Source organism: Pseudopipra pipra, chromosome 13, assembly GCF_036250125.1.
Source record: "Pseudopipra pipra isolate bDixPip1 chromosome 13, bDixPip1.hap1, whole genome shotgun sequence".
In the NCBI taxonomy this organism is placed as follows: Eukaryota; Metazoa; Chordata; class Aves; order Passeriformes; family Pipridae; genus Pseudopipra; species Pseudopipra pipra.
The window spans coordinates 6,299,867-6,322,272 of NC_087561.1; the positions used below are offsets into that span (position 1 = coordinate 6,299,867).

At 43.9% G+C, this 22,406-nt stretch overlaps 1 protein-coding gene and 1 long non-coding RNA gene across 4 annotated transcripts in view; one reads left to right on the forward strand and one right to left on the reverse strand.

The window, feature by feature from the left end:
* The window catches only part of PAK3 (p21 (RAC1) activated kinase 3), a 174,615-nt gene that overhangs the window by 115,544 nt on the left and 36,665 nt on the right, over positions 1-22,406 (reverse strand). The window contains exon 1 of one of the 3 annotated variants that reach the window (XM_064669796.1): positions 8,367-8,505. The exons of the other annotated variants lie outside the window; for them this stretch is intronic. The gene's annotated coding sequence lies outside the window, so the exon portion shown is untranslated. Of the gene's footprint in view, positions 1-8,366; positions 8,506-22,406 lie in introns of those variants that run through there. 3 annotated transcript variants of the gene reach the window in all.
* On the forward strand, positions 8,031-14,154 carry LOC135421400 (uncharacterized). The gene is made up of 2 exons (XR_010433985.1): positions 8,031-8,345; positions 13,750-14,154. It is a non-coding gene; the product is annotated as an uncharacterized LOC135421400 (long non-coding RNA).

The window sequence follows — 22,406 nt, forward strand, 5'->3', positions numbered from 1 at the left end:
GAAATGTCATCTCCTCCTGTCAGTGCTAAGGCTTCTCACACTCGTCACAGAGTGAGAATGAGTGATGGAAAGAAGACAAACACAAACATTACAGTAAAACACCATGTAAAGATATTATGCTGCTTTTCTGGTGGATATTTACAGCCAGAGAGCTGGGATGTGTCTGTAAAAGTAGTATTTTTAAATTATCTCTAATATCTAATTTATTCTTCTCAGATTCTGTTAAGCAGCCAACTTGGGGTGTTCTACAGAAAAAACCCACACTGTAGCTATAGCACTGCAGGCAACTGCTGAATGTTCTGTAAAAACATAAACAGTTTCTTGCCTGCAAATCTGCTCTCCATCATACTTCTCATCTTTCACTCCTCAGTTCCCAAGATACCAGAATTTCCTCAGTTCTGTGGTTACCTAGAGTTTTCTCATGGAAACAAGCACCAAACACATCATGAAGAAAACAAACAATAGGCAAAAATCCCCTAAAAACAACCCTTCAGCTTATTATTACCTTATTCTTCCTGTGTAGGCTCAGAGCCAAAGATATTCCAGCCACTGCTGAGGAGATCAGTGGTAAAAGTCATTAGCTGTTAGCAGAGGAAAAATCTTAAAATAAACAGTTCTTCAAGGTATAATTTTTCCCCTGATAAAAATTAAAGAAAGGCAAAGCCAAGAGACCGCTCCATCTCCCCCCTTCATTAATTAATAATATAAGCACTAACCTGAAAATGAAAATGGACAGTTTCTTTAAGCCTATGGGAAAACTCCAGAAAACAGGCAAAAGGCTCCTGTCCCATTTGTCACATGGCTGCCACGATCTGCGGGTGGTGTGGCAGAAACAAAATCCCACACTGTGACGAAACCTCGTGTCATCTGTCGTGGGCATGTGCTCCCCCCCCCCAGCACTCTGTGGTGAACAAGGGCCTGGGCTGGCACTGCTCTGAAGTGCCCTTCTGAATTTGAAAGAGGAGGATATTCCATTTCAGTCCTTGAAACTGTTAAGGATTTCCAGAGAAATGGTAGTTAAAGACCTGTCAGCCCAAAATGTGCTGCACTTACGGAGCTTTTATATGATTTGCCTCTAGCTGTCCTTGCAAAGAGTGAGGATAATACATAGTGTGTTACAGAGACCTAAAAGAGATAAATAAAACTAATTTTCTATCTGGGAGAGGCAAAGTGCAGGGAGGTTAAGGAACAATCCAGCCTCTCACAGCCATGCAATGGGAGAATCAGGGATAGAATCCAAGTAAGCTGATATAGTCCTGTGACCTCAGCACTGAACGGGTATCTTCCTGTACTTATGACCCTCTTTCTCAGATAAGTTTGTCCTGCCAATGTGTACTCCAAGGAGTGACCATGCTGGTCTGGGAGTCCCAGCTGCAGGAGCTTGTGCAGATGAGGAGAGAAGGTTCCTTCAGTAACAGTCTCTCCAGAGCTGCTCCTGGAGGTCAGCAATCTTATTGCCTTGTTTGGTTTTGGGCTCTTCCTGACTTTTCATTTAATCTGGAGGATTTGATTCATAGTTTCTCAGCAATAAACTGTTTTCCTTAGAAGGGCTAATCAAACTTTTATGAGGCCCTTGAGCAATGGAAAAACTGATGAGATACATTAAAGATTAGGTGTGGAGCAAAACTGAAGATTAGTGCAAACACTTCTATTGAGTTCAATGGAATTAGATTGGAATTGCTATGCATATTTTTCCTGCTGCTCTAATCCATATTTTTATGTATTTGTGTAACTACCTCAGCACCCTGAAAGAGGGAACTGGTGACCTCTCCCATACTTTACTTAGCTTCTCTATGGATATCACTATCACCAGGAAAAAAACAGGATTCTCTGGCTGCCTGCAGTGCACCCTCACATCGGTGCTTCATGGGGCTACAGAACTACCACTTCCACTATGAAGTGGGCAGATACGAGCAATTAAGAAATGTTTTCTGCCTGCAGCATTGATAACTAAAACCTAGAACTCATCAACCAGGCAGTCATCCAGACAATGAACTTAACAAGACTCAAAAAGGGTTTAGAAATGCAGACAAATATGGTCCACCACAGAATTCTGGCATGGTAGCACCCAGAATATGTCCATGTTAATCCTTCCTGTACCACTGCTTCAATCATAGCCTCACAGAATGGTTTGTGTAGGAAGGGACCTTAAAGATCATCCAGTTCCAACCCTCCTTGCATGGGCAGGGACATCTTACACTAGACTAGGCTGCTCCAAGTCCCATCCAACCTGGTCTTGAACACTTCCAGGGATGGGGCAGCCACAGCTTCTCTGGGCAACCTGTGCCAGGGCCTCACCACCCTACATGTTATGAACTCCTTAACCTGGCAGAAAGGCTGCAGTGCCACAGCCTCTGCCCTGCCCGCTCAGACCTGAGCTGTACAGGCACCCACAGGGGGGGTGAACGGGATGTTTTTGATGGCTAGAGCTGGGAGGTGGACAAGGAAGAGAGGCTGTCCTGCAGATAGGCAGGAGTGACCATGTGGCTGGGAAACAGCTCTCAGCAATGTTAAGCTGATGGTGCAGACCTGAATCACCCAACTGAATACTTACATACTCAGCAATACTTGCTTTCTTACTCCCCAAAACCTTCAGCAAAGATGCTGCAGCCTCCCTAGGTAGCCTGTTCTAGAATTTAGTATCACTACTGCTGGAAAGCATCCTTAAATTTATAATGATAAACTTCTGAAAAACATATTAATCTGTGTGCTGGTCTGTGAAGGCAAGAAAACAAGCTGCAATGTGGGGAAAAGGACAGCAAGTCCTGGGCCACCCAAGACAAGTCATATCAGGCTAGAACAGCACAGTAGGTGACCTTCAGACCTACTCTAATATGGCAGTTCTTATGCTTCTACACAAATAAAGCGTTCACACCAACTGCCAGACAGCAGGTCAGTTTTTCCAGCTGATCCTCTGTCTTATTATGTAAGATATGTTATTTGATATTGCTCTCTGCTAACCCCTGCATAAATTAGCCATTAAGGACTAGAACAGAAATTATCACTGAAAATTCAATCAGCGTTTCACTGATTTTTTTTAATACATCACCATGTGTAGGTCAAAGTGCATTATCCTGCTTGAGCCTATTGGAAAAGATATCATTAATCAGCTGCATACAATCTAACAACAACAGTAGAGAAAGGAGCAGTGGTCCAGGAAGAGGGCGGGAGAGCAAAAGTTAAATCTGAACTTCTCAACTTCAGCACTCACAAATGGTGTATTTAGGAGAGGACATTATCCATTATTTCACCTACAAAGGTGTTTTTACCTCCTAAATGGTTTCATTTCCGATCTGCTTTGACTGACACATGTTCATATATCACAGAATCACAGAATAGCCTGAGTTTAAAGGAAACCACAAGGATCATCAAGTCCAACTCCTGGCCCGGCACAGAACACCCCATGAATCCCACCATGTGTCTGAGAACATTGTCCAAATGGTTCTTGAACTCTGTCAGGCTTAGTGCTGTGATCACTTCCCTGGGGAGCCTGCTCCAGTGCTCAAACATCCTCTGGATGAAGAACCTTTCCCTAATATCCCACCTAAACCTCTCCTGGCACAGCTTCGTGCTGTTCCAAAGCTCTTGTTCATGAGGCCTAGTGACATGCGAGGCCAGTGCAGGTGATCCATATCTTTCTCTTTCCCTTTCCCACAGAAATTTATCAAATCTGCAGTGTTCAATGCTCAGAGTCTCAAGCTGCCTTGCAGAAAATGCTGCCAGCTGATGGTGTCCAAGGTTTGAAGTTTGGGAAACTGCACTGGTCGGTGACTTTGTTTGGGGCACAGTCAAACAGTGCAGTGTCAGGGAAGGAAATGTCTTAACCATACAAATATGACGGGATGGATCCACTCCAAAATCAAACTAATCCCTTAGGAAAAAACATGTCAACAAATGGGGCTGATGACGTGAAACTGCAAGAGGCTTACGGAAAACCCCACAGGTGGACGAAGACACATCAGTTCAGCCCTTCACCCAGTCCTGTACATGGCCTGCAGTCTGTCACATTTGAAGGCAGGATTTAGGAGACAGGTTCATTGCTAGGCTACAGCTGTGCCAATCTTAACTTCACATCAGAGCAAACCACATGAGGATCTTAGTGCACTACATATGCTCTCACACTACCACTGCCTCCAAACCCCTGTCTGAACAAGGTCTAGTGAGAGAAAAAAAATCAGAAAACAAAAAAACCTGTAAGGCTGCCTGCAGTGTGCAGCACCTTTTCACATCTCTTCTATCCTCACTTTCTCTCTAATCTATCTATCTATCTATCTATCTATCTATTTATCTATCTATCTATCTATCTATCTATCTATCTATCTATCTATCTATCTATCTATCTATCTACGTCTACCAAGACGGAACCAGACTCTTCCAAGAGATGTCCAGTGAAAGGTAAGACACATACTGAAACACTGGGAATTCTGATTAGATATTTTTTTTTTTTTCATAAGGATGGTCAAACACTGAAATTGCATCAGAGAGGTAGTGGGATCTCCATTTTTGGAGATATTTTTTAATTTAACTGAACCAAGCCCTGCTAAAAATTGGTCCTGCTTTGAGCAGCAGGTTGGACTAGATCACCTCCACAGGTCACGTCCATCCTAAATTATTCTGTGATTTTTCTTGGGTATATTTGGAACCATACCTTAAGGCTTTAATAAATATTAATAACTTTCTATAATACTTAAGCTGACCTTCTGCACTGATGAAGAATGGAGACAGGCTGCTGGTGATAAGATGAACAATAATGAATAAGATGGTGATATTAGATGAATAATAGCGCTACCCACGAAATACCCCCAACAGTCAGCATCCACTCTGGAGAGCTCTACACTCAGAAACCTTCTCCAGTGCACTCAGTGAACACTTCATCCACCATGAAGTGTGTCCAGGGACATGGTATCCATACCCTGCTATGCTCAACAGACCAGGACCCTGTGACTACAGACAACTGGTTCCATAGTGAAACCTTCTAGAACGTGGTGCACTATAAGAGAGATTACTGGAGAGAAAGATCATAATAAAAAATCCTATAGGATCTCAAAATGCATCTTATTCTATCTGAAGGGCTAAGGCTTCAACTAGGCAATTTTAAGGCACTCGCTTAATCTTAGAGAGCACTGTGAGAGACTGGGAATATTTACATATACTGGAATAGTTATGATCTGATTATTTAAAGTGATATCTATTGATGCCCAAAGGTATTTTTGGGCCCATACTTTCTCCACTGACTGTCTGTTTTCATGTAGTTGTTTGCCAACTACTGACAATCTGTTTAGAAATATCAGGGAACATGAAATCCGGAGGTGTATCAGTGTGTGAGCGTCCACTCCAAAACCTCTGTGAAAATAACCTTCAGGGATGGCAATCAGCCAGAGATGCAGTCTGAAGCCAGCTAAGACACAAATAAATATTCATGGCAGTTAAGGATTTTGTATTTAATACCATTCTGCTAACGCAGATAAATATTCAGATTTCCTTGGCTCCTGGAGAGTAAACCCAGTTTAAAAGAGAAATCCACACAACAGCATTCAAATAACATTGCCACTGCTGGGAGGGGTTTGGGGGGAGGTGTTATCTTAATTTTTAAAGACCAAGATGAAATCTCTGCAATTCAAAGATCTACATCAGAAAACAGACACAGAAAGACTCATGCTTCCCTGTAGACACTGGATCACTGCTGCCTCATGGCAGAGGGATGGCTCTACCTGTACCATATTGTTCAGCACTGTGCTCTACCTCTACCTTTAAGGACTGTATTTCAGTAGCAGGTAAAGCACCTCTCACTTACCTTGACATCTTTACAATGAACAATATAATTCCAAGTTAATATGTTACTACTTTTACTCCTACCCACTGCTCAGCCTTCTCTGTGTTAAGGCAAATGTTTATGTGGTATAAATCCCAAGCTCACCATTGAGCGTAACCAACTCTGAAGTGATGATTACCTTCCCGAGACTCAGTTTACACAAAAGATCCATAGTTGAGTTAGGCTTAGCCATGCTATTGCAGCTGTTAACTGTGTTACAGCAGCAGATCTACACGACCACCTAACCAGGTAAAAGCAAGGCTTTCCTCTCCAGTCAACCAAAGAGGAGTTGCATCCTGACCCCACCACAAATTCTAGTCACATCCCAGGCAGAAAGGCAGAAGTTATTCAAAGGGAAGCAGAATCAAAGAAAATTACTTCCCTTCCTCTGCAGATTTATGAGCAAAAGGATAACTGTGTTCCATAGCCCATTATTAAAACTCTTCACAATTAACCACCTGACTCTCACACCCCAGCTGGATGCTACATGAAACTGTGACTGCAGGACCACTGATAAGTCACTTCACTCCCTCACACATAAGTCAGGAGCCTAATTCACATGATTCAGAACATGAACTTTTAAATTGTTTTCAACACACCTTCAGACTTCGTGGAAGGAAATGAGCAAGATGACAGATGGACCCATTGTTTTTTCTTTTTTTCACAAAACAGTTCTCAGTCTGCATTATCTCACTGCTTTTTAATCCTTCTGTGCCATACCTTCATTTCTAGAAGTCTATGTAGATCAACACTTGCACTTTCTCTTCCCTGGTCATTGTAGTTTCTGTAAAATGTTAAGAAAGGAGGGCAAGTAGCTCCTAAACAACTCTGTCACACTTGTGACTGGACAAAAAGGGGCGAAAGGAAAGGAACTGGAAGTGCAGCCACAAGGCAGTGAGAGGCCAGGGTGCTTTCCCCAGTCTTTCACTGGCCTTGAGTAAATAACTTCCCTTATATGTTGCTATACATTTAAAGTCATATTAAATTGTTCAGGCTTCTGGCAGAACTTCTGAAGTACAAGGTTCAGATACCAGTATACAGGTTTGAGATATCAAAGCACTCTGGAATTCAAGGTGTTCAGCTCTCTTAGACAACAAACACAAATTTAAAAAGGCAAATTAAGATAAATATAATCGGTACATTCATGATCCCTAGTTAAGAAGTACTTTCAACCTAAGAGCTATTGGAATACCCCTCTCCATTCAGCTTGTCAGCCTCTCTACCTTTTAAAACATATACCAGAGATCACAGCAGTCAACACATTTATTCTCTCAGTTAAGATATACTTATTCTTAACTGAGTCTTTGTATGATCCTGACAATTCTCACTCAAATGAGAATGACTTGAAGCCATACAGACCACAAGTTTCACCTTTGTGAAGAAAACTATTTACACGTGGGGGTGCAATAGTTTATTAGAGCAGTTACTTCTTTAAAAGAGCGGAAAAGATGGTATGGTGTTCCGGTGGCCAATAAGTCATCCCTGCCAGGACCTCTGTTAGGGATTTTGCTGCAACAAAGTTTTTACAGGATGTCAGTGCTCACTATCTCTGTTGGACAGAGCGTGCCCAGAGTCTGCCAAAAGAGAAAACCTGAAGGCTGCACTGAAGTGACAGTAACAGGGCAGAGGGGAGCTCTGCACCTGACCCAAAGGGAAGGCAGCTAATTTAACCTTCTGTCTTGTTTCAGTAGAAGTCCACAGCGCTCATCTCCATTTCTAGTATTCTAAAATTCACCATTACCAATCTCTTAAACTGCTCAGCCAGTTGATGGTGATCCCTTAAATTAGGGCATCAGATCCAAACTGGGAAGGCTAGACAGGCAGATGGATTATGTCTCCAGCAATAGAAGGAGTCTGAGGATGTGATTGGCTCCAAAGGCGCCCCATTCCAACTAATGTCTTCCTGTGAGCCTGGAAGTGCCTCATGCAAAGACACTCAAGACCATCCCGTTGAACCTCAAGATTAAAAAATAACAAAGGTAAAGTGGGGAAAATGTTTAATATGTGAAAAGCAACTGATCTTAAGATACTGGAATGGGAAGTCACTGAAGGTACACCCGGCATGGGACTGAGCACATCTTGCCCAAAGGACAAGCAGCCTGTCTCGCCGGTGGCTCACAGGAGGAGCCTGCAGAGCCCTTGGCCTCCCCCCCGCTCCCGCACCCGCCGAGCTCCCAGTGCCCTCCTGCAGCCACAGCCCCGCAGCGCAGCACCGGGTCCCGCAGCATCCAGGCCCCACGAGCGCCGCCAGGCACATCCCAGAGCCCTTCCCATAGAGCCCATTCTCCCTGGAGCCTCACACTAACCAGAACCCCCAGCACAGAGGGGAGGGTTCGGGGTGGTTTGAAGGCACAGATTTGGGACCTACCGAAGAGAGCCGGGTACTGACCAACAGCTCGGGGCTCTCCCCGGTGCCCTCCCAGCTGCAGCCGCGCACGGACCCCCGGCCGGGCTTTGTTGCCGGGGCCGTGGGTGCCGGGGCCCGCCGATCCCCTCCGGCCGGGGCAGGGCAGGCCCGTGCCGGCCACGCCAGGTACGAACGCAAAGCACAGACCTTCTCCCTGGCCTCTCCGCGGGGAGGCTGCTCCCGTCCTGCCGGCCGCGGCCGCGGCGCCGGCGGGGAGCTGGGTCCGGCCGCGCCGCCTCACCGGCCGCACATCGATGTGCCGCCGGCAGCCTCGCCGCGCTGCTCTCCACCCCCTCCTTCCAGGGGGACAAAAACGGGGGTGGCGGAGGGGGGGAACCTTCCTATTATTATTATTATTAAAATATATTCTGGGGGCTTGTGGTTCCTGCAGCCAGGCGGAAGTGAACCCGCTTTCGTCCCCCTCCTCCTTCCGCGATGCTCCGGGGTGGATGCGGGAGGTCCCCGCAGCCCAGGGAGAGCTCCCGGGTCCCGCTGCCCGCAGCGGCGCCCCGGTCCCTTGGTCCCTGGGGGGGGTGGGGAGGCGGTGCCGTTCCCGAGAGGCAGAGGTTGCTTTGAAATCAAAAAGGGGGGAATGATTTTCTCCACCGCAGTGAGGGCGGGCTGGCGGAGCTCGGTGCCCGCAGGGAGCGGCGGTGCCCGGTGCGCTCGGAGCCCCGCTGGAGCCCCGGGCGGGCAGCGCTGGCAGCGGTGCCCTCAGTGACGGGCGGGCACAGCTCGAAAGGAAAGGCTGTAAAACGCAGCGAAAGGCAAAGGTGTCTGCTGGCTCCGTAGTGACATCCCGTGGTGCGGGGCCACTACTGCCGAAGGCCCCCCGAGCTCCGGCGGAGCAGCCGCGCACCCAGCCCGGAGCAGCGCCGGGGGCATCCTTCAGAGACCCGAATCACCGTCAGTGGCTTGGTTTTAAACCAGCCTTCTGCCCTGTGCTGCTGTAGAGCTGCGCTGCTCTCTGGCACTGTGGGGATTTGTGCCCTACAAAGGTGTTCCAGAGAACGTCAGAGCAGCGAGGGCTCAGAGCTGAACAGTGCCGCTGGCCCCGTGCCTGCACTGGGGAGCAGAATGAGAGACACCAAATGAACATACAGTTAACTAAGGCTAATGTTAATTTCTTAATTTAGCATGTGCCATCATGTTGAATCCGACTTGCAGAACATCTTCCCCCAGCCAAGAGTCACCGGAATAGAGATGAGGTGGTGAAACCCAGTGCCTCCCTTAGAGAATTCCCCTATCCACCTCCCCTGTCACACAACACACTGGGATGCTCCAATGGCCTGTGGCAGAAAAGGCAAGAAGAGAAAGACAGTGAAAGAGAGCTGAGCACTTGGACCAAAACACCACAACCTGTCCCTAGGCAGGAGGAAAGCTGGAAGTCAGCACTGAACAGGCACAGCTGAGCTAACTGGATTCCAGCTCACAGGGATGCCACTAGTAATGAAGACTCAGTGGCATCAACCTAAAAATGTCTCCACAGCCCCTGGCAAGCTTGGTAAGATCCATGCCACCATGTTTACAAAGCTCAGATTGCCCAGATCAGAAAGATTAAGGCTAGCCTGGGCAGGCCTGAACACACAGCAACTGAAACTCCTGATAATTGTTTCGGGGCATGGGGATGCTGGTGGTAGATGGATTGGAAAAGATTCTTCTAAACTCTGCTACAGGAGTAACATCAGATGATGCACATGTTCAGAAGAGATGGCTGGGACACTCTTTACTGAGATCTCTGTTGACCCCAGAAGTCACCTGCTCATCGTGGTGGAACTTAACCCTGGTAAAATTCTGGTGCTGCCCCTTCTTCCTTGTAGAAACAGTGCAATGGTCAATGATGCTGACATCTGTTTTGTCCAGTGGCTCATTTTGGACCTGCCGTTCTGGGCTGTGCAGATTCATTTCTGTGCTCAGTTTTGTGTTAAACATTTCCTTCCCATCCCAACAGCAACACAGTTGCTTAGTCAGCTGCTGCATCTGTCTCACAGCCTCAGGATGTCTGCAGCCTCCACACTGCCAGGGGATGGCTGAACAGCCACGTCAGCAGAAATGCCCTCTTCCAGGCAGGACTGGCCAGAAGATTGCACCTCATCCTGAGGAGTGCACACGTGGACACACTGGTGCATAAATTGTGTCCTGCAGCTTAATTACTGGAACTCCCTGTGCTTTGAAATAAACCACAGCTGGTGTTAAAATACAGCAGATGTCTGCTTAGCAAGAGAGAGCAGCCTGGTGCTTTGCTCACCCTGGTTTCTTGCTAAGTACAGACTTTGGTCCTCTTTTCTGATATCCAAAGCCCTTCATAATCTTCCACAGCCAGCTCCTGCTGGAGCACTGCAACCATTGACCAAGGGGTAAGACAAGACTGTGGGAGTTTCATCTTTCCCAGGCAGAATTTCTGTCCTGTGGAACTTACTTTGCCTCATGGAGATACAAATAACCCGGATCTCAATGCAGTCAGAAGCAAAAGCAAAAATTCTCTCCTCAGCTTCATTTCTTCACACAAAAACATGCAGAGAACACTAGTACACAGCCCAACAAACCCAAGCCCTGTAAAGTAATCAAGCTATTCCTCTTAGTGGCTAGCTAGAAGGAAAGGCAGAGAAGGAAAAAGCATTTTTCTGTTTTAAAATACTTGGGAGGCACACAAGGACCACAGAGATGGGAACCATCTAAAATATATATAAAGACAATCCATCTGTTGTAATCCAGCAGTTTCATAAAACCAATGAAAAAAATTGACAGTTTCATGAAACCACTAAAGCACTGTTGATACTTTCAAGTTTTTAAAATTCGTCTCCAATGTGTATGAATGTAGGAAATCAACCATCTTCTGTCAGATTCCTGAACTGCACAGGAAAAGAAAAAGGCTGTGTGTGAAGCTGATGCAAACAAATCCATGATGTAAATTAAAGCAAATTGCCATTAACAATCTAACACAAACTATTAGAAATCACTGTTCACACCCCAAAATACATTTCTGATTTTCATGTCAGCACACACATCCATCACTACCCCTCTTCCATCCCATGGATCTCAAAGCATCTCACAGCTGGTGCTTAAATGAAGCCTTACAACACCTCCAGTCTTTCTCCACAGGGAACAGAGAGGCACAGGGATGTGCTTATTGTCTAGCAGGAAGTATTAGAACAACCAGAAAGATGTTGGTATCCTATCTGCACATAAGCCTTGCTCTTATTACTAGATAGCACTTCCAGTGCTTGTCTGCTCATAATTATACAAAGCTGTTCCCTTAAAGACTGCCCTGAGCTATCCACTGACAGCTTTGCAGGCAGAGCAAGGCACAGAAGCAGTTTTGCTTCATCCCAATGGGTGGTGCCTCTTCTCAGCTCTGTGTCTGAGGAGTCATGTAGCAGCTATGGAGCAGCACTCATTAATATACTGTGAATTTACACCAGCTTTGGTTGGTTTCAAATGCTCGTCTTGTGGTACAGCCAGGTGATAGGTATGGGAAACAGCTAAAGGTTTCCATACATCAGGGAATCCTACAAAACATATAGGAAGAGTATCAACCACCATCTCACATGTTGATGTGTGTTCTGAGACCTCCCAGCAAAGCAGGTTTGTCTGGGAAGTAGGAAAACAAATGTGCATTAGCCAGAGAGCTGTAGTAGCCCAGTGAAGTACCTTGCAAGTATTTCCCATTAAATGTTCAGGCAAGTTCAGCTTCCTCCCTTCCCTCTCCTCTTCAATATATGCACACACTCCATCTCAGTGTGATTTATGGTCCAGTCCTGTTGTGATCTTTCTCTGGGTAAACCTCTGTGCCCAGACTGCAAGCTGAGAGCACAAGTATGAGGAACAGGCACCACAGAAGATTTGACAGTTTAGCCCCTAAAAATCTCTCCAGTTAAATTACAGAGATACCCCCAGACCTCAGAGAGCTACCAAAGTACATGTGTTCAACAACGCTATCCATTAAAAAGGCACCAGTGTTCAAGTGAAAGTACCCAAAAATCAGTCCCCCAGCCCATAACCAAAGCCCTGCCTCGGTATGATGGTAAATGGAGAGCATTACATATGGAATATGAGACTACTGTGGCTATGGACATCATATATGATAGAACAAAAGAGGGAGTTGGCCATAGCTGGTCACTTCTGGAGATCATCTCTGGATTACCTTTGTAATATCCTCTTCTACTTTCCTGGTTTTGTTTGAGGTTTTCTTCTATAACTTGGCAACTGATGTCTCACTGTTATTATCAGTATTTTATTAATGATATACTGTCAGTGTCTATAAAAAGTACGTATTTCAACTGATAAATGCTACAATATGAAAAAACAATCTGCAGTTAATAAAACACAGATAAATTCCCAAAGGAAATGAATGGTCTTAAAACCCACAAACTTGAAGTAAAAAACCACTCTGCTGCGTTTGAAGTAATTACAAGAGAAAAATGATGAAGACTGTTTCTTCCCAAAACTTGGCAATTTTTATGTCATGCTACTGATATTATTATTGAAAAATGGTGCTTTTATTCACTACCACTTCTTTTACTTTGGCCAGTGCTGCAGCCAAACATCTGCTTGTTAATTTAGCAGAGTAAATTGATGGTTAGTAATTCAGGAGTTTCCAAAGAAGATCCCCACAGACATTTCCTAAGGAAAATCCTCTCTAAAGCTTTGTAAGGATGCACTTAGGAGGGGAGAAGAGTGAAGAAACAGAAAGATCCAGACAAAGCATCCAAGTGAATGTTTGGACAAGTTGGGCTCTTCTCCCGAAATGTCTCAGTGGAGGTTTGGGGACAAGTTTTCAGCTGAAGGCATTCCAAAGCTCAGAGTGCAAGCTTCACACTGAGCATGCCACTGTGACTGAAGAAAGCTGTGAGTGCAGGAAATGAGGCTAAAAGCAATGATGAGGTAGCAGATAGTTCACTGCTCAAAGGATTTGTTTCTTTCCCTTCTGTCTTTAAAGAGCGGCAGAGGAAAATTAATCATGATTGTTATAGTTACACATTGTGAGCCTGTTCTTCCTGCAAGCACATTGACCTGTCTCTATGCTGGAAAAATTCTCAGGAGGCAGCCCAGCTTCACCAAATATATCCCAACAGACGGAATCCTGTATATCCAGGATTTAAGAGACAAATCCCCCAAAATCCTACTGTCTAAGCAGATACAACCCAGACAATCGTCATCAAGCCTCCCAGGTCCTTGGCTTACACTGTCTCTACGTGCCGTGCCAGGGTAATGGAGAAGTGTCAGACCTTGGGATCCTCCAGGAGCAGGTACAAAAAAGGCACATTACATCACCACACTCTGGCAGCATTCCCACCAAATGCCCTTTCATTCATACTGTTGACAATCAGTTATCATGCAACAGGGTTGAGACAAAAAAAATAACACTACTGGCAAAAATAGTGTATTCACCAAATGATTTTAAAAAGACCTTAAAGGAGCTGCACAAATAAAAGTGTAAATAGTCTTACTATCCTCACAAGGCGATTGCATCTGTTAGGCTGAACAGATAAATGTAAAAAATTTTTAAGTAATAGTGAGTTTCTTGCAGGCTAACTACACAGCCCTGGAAACTGAACCCTCAGACTATCCACAGACCATGGCAGCATAGAGGAAAAGAAGCATCTTTCCGGCACTCTCCAGAGCAGTGCCTGAAGCCCAGGAATGTCTTCTCCCAAAGGCAGTGAGGAAACCTGGGTACCAAGAGGAAAAATTGTATGTTTTTTTGTGTGCCTGTGACACACCTGCCCAAACACACTCCAGGTTTTTTTCAGCAGTATGAACTGAAGGTGTTATTTTCTTACAGTATGAGGGTGTCACACTGTGAGTTCAGCAGCACTGGTGCAAAAGTGAGGCATTCACTGGGGTACAAACTATGTTGGGATCAAATTCTGTACTTTTCAGCCTGTTCTGAAAATAAACACTCCCTGAGTACTGCTGGCCTTCTTTTTCCAGACTCCATTAGTTAAATGTATAATGTTAGGACATAACTCAAGGCTTTGCACTCTCTGGGCTGCTATTTATTGCTAGCAACAAAGACATTCACCACAACGTGCACAAGTAATTGTGCAGCTATTTCCTAAGCAATACTTCCTCACCACCACTAAGGGACAGTGTTTCCTACATTTCTACTGAAAGGAATGCCATATCTGCAAGTTCAGGTTTAATTAGCAATGGGTAATGCCTCCTTTTAGTGCTTGAAGTGTTTTACATTCTATGTTAGGTTTGTTTAATAAGTAAGTTGTTCATGACACAGTGAATTACAGGCCCATTTATTGTACTTCCACTACTGCTAGAAGGTTACACTGACAAAACAAGTGTATTAGGGAAGGTAATTCCTCCTATGAACTTCTAAGCCTAAGAGGATGGCTAGTCTATAGTAAAAGGTTTACACTGAGGTGTCAATCAAAAGGCATAAACAGCTTCGCAAAACACATCCCTTTTTGCATATTATTATTTCCCAAATACCTAATTTGTGTCTGTGAAAACCTCTTAAACTGTCCTCATCTGTGCTGACAATTCAAATATTGGCAAATGTGCAACCTGATTCTCTTTGATAGGTACTGATTCCTTTTCTATTTATACCAGACACACTTCAGCCATTGGCTTCACTCAGAGTGAAGATAAAGCCTGCTATATTCAGAGGCAGAACTTCACTAGCAGTCCCATTTCTTCAGGAATATTTTGTGTTTTGGAAAATAGTTTAATCAACTTAAAAGACTCCATTAAGTAACTTTCTCTCAATTTATGTTTCTGAAAAGTACTCTGAAAGTCCCGCTCTCGCCAGAAAGTAATTTATGTATGGAACGGCTCTGGCTTATTACAAAAGGCCAAGTTTTTATAGGACAATATAACAGAAGTACCTGGTTTTCCTTATTTTCATGCTCACACAACTAAGGAATGTCCATGAAGAAATTGTTACAGTGATAACAAATTACTGTATCAAGCTCAGAGCTGTATGATTTCAAGACCATATCCCAACATTCTTTTTGGTGCCTCAAACATTTAAAGACATTCAAATTTGATGGCTACAACATTAATAGCTGTACACTCAAGCTGACAGTGTAGCTGCACAACCAAAATCCAATTCTTTTTCTCTTCAGTGAGAGAAAGCGCAAGGCACATTATATCCAATTAATAAAGAACAATTAAAATCATGAGTCCCACGAACAGAAGGCTTCCCAAATTCTGTACTCTGCTGAATAGTACATCTAACCTTATCTGTGCAGATAATCCAGTGCAATTAGCCCCAACTGGTGCTAGCAGGGGACAGTGGCATAGCCAAGAAATGGATATTTTTAGTACCCACCATCTAACCCTGCCCTGTAATTAACTGCAGAGCCCCACAGATTTCTGCCTGATTAGCTGTTCAGCTAATGAGAGGCTCCAGACTCAGCTACCATGAACCCTGAATTACCTACCATTCATGGACCAGTCTTTGTGACTGCCCAGAGCCCAGCACAGGTGCAGAGCTGGGCTGCAGGAGGGACACAAAGAGCAAAAGGGGGCCCCGTGCAAACCGTGCACAGCTCCTCTGACTCCAGTCACACATATTGAATGCTTTGGATGGTTATGCACATGGGAGAAAAACCTGGCAGTTCCTGTATGGTCATTACCCAAGATATAAAATGTTTGGCTTTTAATTAAGATCTACAATATCAATGTCACAAAATGAGTCTGAAATTACAAGAGCGGGATCTGATCTGATTGTAAAAAGCTCAGCTATTCAATTGAAGGCCAATACTTGGTCATAACCAGAGAAAAGTTGAGGTCAGGAGTCCAAGTTCAGGAGTGGAGAAAATAAGAAGCTGAAGGAAACATTATATCCTCCAATAATCCTCGCAGGAGATATGATTTCAGCATGAAAGGATGCAGTCCAGCTTTCAAGTTTCCAAGCAAAAATCGTTCTACTATAACTCCACTGTGAGATAAAAGCAGACATGTGATCTAGCAATACTGGCCTCTTTCACTGGTGTTTTTATTGGTGCTGCCCTCCATATTAAAGAAAACAAACACTCTGCTTTTAATATTAAAGATAACTCCAATAGGTCTCCTTTAGAGAACCTTTCTTTGTTAATCCATGCCTTGTAATACAGTGATCCTTGTGTTAGTTTGGAAAGTGGCCTGTAAAAGGAAAAGCAAGCACAGGATTGGCTTTTTTAAAAAATTCTACCCAGTTTGGAGGCTTTTGTTTGAGTGTTTTGGGGTTTTTTTTCTGTATCAGCTTCTTCTTCTTTCTCTTTTAAAGGGTCATGGTGGAAGAATAAATAAGGCTGTCACCTCATATGTGGTTCTCCTATTTCTTAACTGAGGAAAATGGAGATTTGGATCCTCCTGAGACCTGAAATACCCAAAGGAATGCATAAATACATGAAAGAGCATGTTTTTTAATAGCAATATCACTTGGTAGCACACTAAGATGAAACTCAGGAGATGAGGTCTGTGGTAATTCTACTCTGAGCTGATGGGCACCTCCACAAAAACCATTTCTGTGTCTCAGTTTCTAAAAAAGATAACCTGAAATGTCCACAAGTTTTAAAGTTTCTTCAGATATGACAGTGCAGTATAATAACAGTGCCAGCCATGAAATCATCAGATGAGCTAAGCTGTGGTACCCCCCGGTCAGCAGAGCCTCCTGTCATCACATGGGGCACCTACATTTGGGCAGTGCAACACAGAACACAGAGCTGCTGAAGTCCTGCTCCCTGCTCTTGCTTCATAATGTCTCTGGATTCAAATGGAAAGGGTTGTTAAGGATGCAGCATTAATTTTGCTCTCACTGTACTGCCAGATGGCAGTTTTTGTAGGATCACAGAATGGTTTGGGTTGGAGGGGACCTTAAAGACCAACTCATACCAACTCCCCTGCCATGGGCAGGGACACCTTCCACTAGCCCAGGTTGCTCAGAGCCATATCCAACATGGCCTTGAACACTTCCAAAGATGAGGCAGCCACAGCTTCTCTGGGCAACCCGTGCCAGTGCCTCACTATCCTCGCAATGAAGAATTTTTTCCTGATATCTAATACAAACCTGCCTTCCGTCCGTTTAAAAACATTCCCCCTCAACTTATTAATTTTCTTGTATTTAAATCAAATATTGTTAAACATTCCTTAAACTAGTTCTGTCAGTTAGTCAAAAAATGTGGCACAGAAGAACCAAAAAAGCAACTAATTGCTGACATTAATGAGTTCAAGTAAATTGAACTGACACTTTCCTGCCTGCTTACACTGCTTACACTCCTTTCCTGCCATGAATTTTGCCTGTAAAATGTCTCATGATCAATCAATGGTATAATACTTGTAATTCTGAATGCACAGAATAGGGTGGGGCTCTTCAGTGATAGAATCACCTCATCAATTCTCCTCCTGAAGCAAGATGAACACACTGACTGATACATCACTTTTGCTTTCGATATGATTCTGCCAACAGGAAGTCTTGTTAATAGTTATGGATGCCAGTGTCAATAGGAAAAAAAAAAGTGTATTTGCTGAAACAGAGGTTAGAAATATTTTCATTTCTCTTTTTTGTTTGCCAGCTGCTTATAGCAATGGATATCACAATTTACATCACTGATGCATACTTGGATGAGCTGGACCACAAGATAGGATGCTGTTGACCTGATCGTTTCTGCAACCAAAATGGGTCACAAATAACTCTGCAACATTAGTAACATCCAGATTCCTGTTTCCCACAATGGAGTCCTCATTGCTGCCTAAGGACAGCGTTTAACACTATGTATTTACCCATCATGACAACAATCTGGGGAGAAGGCAACAAATTAAAAATGAAAACACTGAGGAAACCATCTCCTCTTTGATTAGAGTGCCACAGCTACTGCCCCGAACCATATCCTCCTAAAGGAGGGAGACATTGGCCTTGGTAATTAGCCAGACATCAAAACCTTCCTAGGGAACTCCTCCTCCTGAGAGGCACATGAAGATCAGGACAGGCTGTCTAAACACAGCGAGCCTCCTCTCCCTTGCTGGGTTATTTTCCTTCTCTGCAGGGGAGCTCCAGCCAGGGGAAACTCCAGCTTTAACAGAAAGTGGCTTGGTTTCCTCCCTGTTTTTGTAGCAAGAACAAGCTACAAAGGCACCCTTTCGATAATATCTATTTCTTCAAAGTCAAGTTCTCCGCGGTACTGAAACATTTGAAACTTCAGTTCTGCTTTCACTGCAGTTTTATTCAGCTACTGTATTTCTAACACAGCTGGAACACCAGTACCCCAATCTGAAGTGTACTGATGTCAAACAGCAAAAGACACCTCATGACTCCATATGCTCTGCTCATTCCAAGGAAATGTCTAGAGCCTCACTCACTCATGAAATACTGGTTTATGTTCAACAGGTCAGAGATGCAACATCAGCAGGGACCAGAGACCCAGTCTGGGCTTTCCACCTCTAGGACAGACAGGGACCCAAAGGAATAAAGGTCTCATCTGCTGGGACCTGGGCTCCAAACAGCTGAACTCCTGCTCACTGCAGTTCAGATGCCATGCCTTATAGGTACTTATAGGGAAATTGTATCAGCATTAAAAACATCAAAATTGGATTATACTTGGACACATGCTGGCAAAGTATTTGCAATGGATTCAGAATAGCTGGAGATTGGCCACATCCACATAATATTCCTAAAGTTGGATAAAATTTAACAGCAGTAAATTAGGAAACTTTGCCAACTCCAAAGCACTACCTCAAACTTGGGCCAAAATGATGCACTGGCACTCAAATGCTCTAGAAAGATTTTTCCCTTCTGCCAAAAACTGTTGATCAGATAAGATCTGGGCTGTGGACCACAGGGATAGGGATGCTGTTTCTGGAGGAGGCTAGGCTTTGGAAAAGGGCCTTTTTGGCAAAAACTAAGGAAGTTGCAAACAAAAACCTAAAATATTTGCAGAGCTCGGTATAGAGGGCAGAGGAGCTGGACTGCTGGGGCATCTGTAAGTCCCAGTGAAGAGCACTGGGGACCATGGATACTCTCCCTAACCACCACTCCGTGTTTCTCAATGATGAGGCAAATGGAAAACTGAATTGTTACGGTGCATAGAAACATTCCTTCCAGAGAGATATTTAGAGCACAATGAGAAGTGGGGGAGAGTGTAGAAGACAGAAGGAACAAAAAAGTCTTAAAAGGGTGAGACAAGCTGTTGGCACCTCTGTCTTTTGCCACATCTCAGTCCTAGTGCCTATTGAGCTAAACTGTGAAATCCGTATTTATTTCGCAGAGCTGTGAGGCTGCTCACGCCTGGCAGTGCTGCCCCCAGGCACTTACACACTGCCCTGCCTGGCCCCCTGGGACCCCACAAACCAAGGAGACCATATGCAACCACCCCGGAGAAGCAGCACAGCCTCAGAGAGCCATTCTCTCTTCTTCGGGATTGTTCAGTGCGATATTTAAAAGATTCTCCCCATCTCTTAGAAGTGAAGCGGGGGGAGGATCTGTCTGATTGTATCTGTGACCCTGGCAACTCTTCACAAGCGGAGACAGCTGAGTCACTAATATTTAGAAAAATAACATAATTGACTGTATTCAGGCCTGTGGAGGACCCCTGCTGGGTATTCACAGTTAAACATTAGCAACTCGGTCATTCCTGGCAGCCTTTGTGAAGGGTTGCCAGGGCTGTAGATTCAATTAGATGACCTCCAACAAACTGATTTCCACTGCAAATATCTTTAAAAAAATATATTAAATCCCCAATAAATACAGTGAAATTGGAGGAGACAGCCCTTCCTACCTCATTGAATGTCCCAAATCACCCCACAGCCCCAGCTAGATGCCTGCCTGGATGTTCTGCATGCCCGGGCTCTATTATCACTGCTGCCTAATGTGATTTAGCCCTGTCTGTGGACTGCACTCTTTAAATCTGAGAATGTGACAGTGTCGCGGTTGGATGCAGATTAGGATACAAAATGATATTGAAAAGGTAAAAACATTTGCATGTATCTTTCTTTTCCTTGTCACTGGGCAGGGGTGACAATTCTTTTACCACTACTTTTTATCTTCAGACAGCTTTTTTTTCCATTACTAACCATTGAATCATTTTGATGTAAGAGGAACTAAGATGAATCACTAGATCCAGGGTTTTGTACTACCCATTGCAATACATTGTGCATTACACTGAGCTGAAATATTTGCTTTATTCCCAGTAATCTATACTAAAGGTGATTCATGTGCCACTAAGGCATCTGGGAATGAGATTTTTAAATTCTGGTTTATGCATAGAGTTTTATGATAAGCCCTACAATAAAACAACCTGTGTGGACACTGTTTGTTAACACTATCATAATAAAATCAGCTAACACCTAAATTACACTTTGTAATTGCTTCTCATAATGTCTGTCTCCTCAGACTACAGGATTTCATTTCAGTCAACATACTCTGCCCTGGTAAATTGGTTCTCAGCTCAACTTTTTTGTTTGCTGCTTTTCTATCCTAAATAATTCTGAACAGCTACCAAATCCTCATCTTTTTTGTACACATAAATGTTTGAGGAAATATAAAGAAGCAGAGCAGTGCTGGATTCTCAATATGTCCCTCCAGAGAGAAGCTTAACAAAACAATGTTTTAAAATAATATATCCCATTGTTGGAGTTACAATGAGATATTAATTCAGCAGCAAAAAAATTGTAATAGGATAAGAGGTACTATGAAATGATTATCCAGAGAGCCACTAACTAGCATTTTGTCACATGGCATTGTAATTATTCTTTGTACATGATGCTAAAGAATATACTAAGGGTATTTACAGAGAAGAAACTTTTCTTTACATATAGTGTAAATTGGTATATGGAACAGAGACACTGCATGGAGTTAAGTCTGATTTTTTTTCCCCTCAATGTTCCCTGCTGAGCAGTGCCACAATTAATCAAGCTTTCTAGGTTTTAGTTAATTGCTGGACCCCAATAAATTGGTTTGTACTGGCACTGGTCCAGGTCTGATAATTTCACAGCCTTGCAAACTGCTGCATGTTCACACAAGAACCTTGAAAGCAGGGAGCTGGGATAAAAAAAGAATAAAAGAAACTCTTGTTCTGTGACGTTCCATTAATACTTAAAAAGCCAGCCCACAAGCAACAGTGTCTTCACTGTTTGTTTTACTCCATGTGTTTTATACTGATGCTTTTAATAATGAAATGAAATCCCCCCTTTCCTCATTTTAAACTTTTTTCTGTAGATAGTTATTCACAAAGAGCCATTTCTAATTTCACCAGTGTCCTCTTGGATGTTTCCACTGTTCCCATCCTCTGTTGAAAATTCATTGTGACTTTTTGACACACCTCGGCTATTTCCACCCCCTCTCTCTACAGTTTTGTTCATGTGAAAGGATCACCATCTTCTGGTGAAGAAAAGTTCAAGACTGGCTTTATGAACTAAACAAGAGAGATGAGTGGTCCCCCAGTCTGGTCTAACTCAGTGCTGGTGAGTGCCCTCTCAGTCAGTCAGATGCTGCAAGGCAGAGGACAGCGGGGCTTTTCCTAAGCCTGCAGCCAGAACCAAGCAGGCTGGAGTCACAGTTTAGTGTTAGTCAATGCATTTGGGTCTGTTATGAGTAAGCACACACTATTGTCACCAGTGGCAAAGACAGCTCCACAGCTATTAGTTCATTTTACAACTGAGCTCAGTTACACGGAGGACTTTGCGTCCTCGGCTGTCGCTGGTCGCAATGGGATTTGCGAGTGCTCAGCCCCTGGCAGGCTCTGGCTCCATGCTGGCACATATTTGACTTTGTTCTCCCTAGAGAAGGCTCATTTGGCAAGTTCAGTTTTACTAATGGGTTTCAAAAGCACTCTCACACCAGCAAGTTTCTAAGCAAAAGAATTACATAATACCCGAGGTGTTCGGTAACCTCGTTGTTATTGTCTTTGGCTTACCAAGGCGAGATTAGCAGCACTAATCACGGTTTATAAAAGTATATTTGAATTGCAATTGGAGCCTCATTCAGCCTGCCTTGACTCCTTCTGTCATGCCTTGGGAGACAGGACTGACTGGGTTTATCTGGTGGATCTCAGCTGCAGAGAAATGCCTCAGCAAGTGGATCTTTCTCATGGTATGATCAATCTGTAAGATTTGTTCCTGCTTTTCTCTGCATGGTTATACCCTCAGTAAGTGCAAAACTCCAGCAAATTTCTACCAGGTGTGATTCTAGTCAACAATTGCAATGGCAAAAAAGAATGTCTGTTGTTTTTATGTGGACTATACCATCTTCTG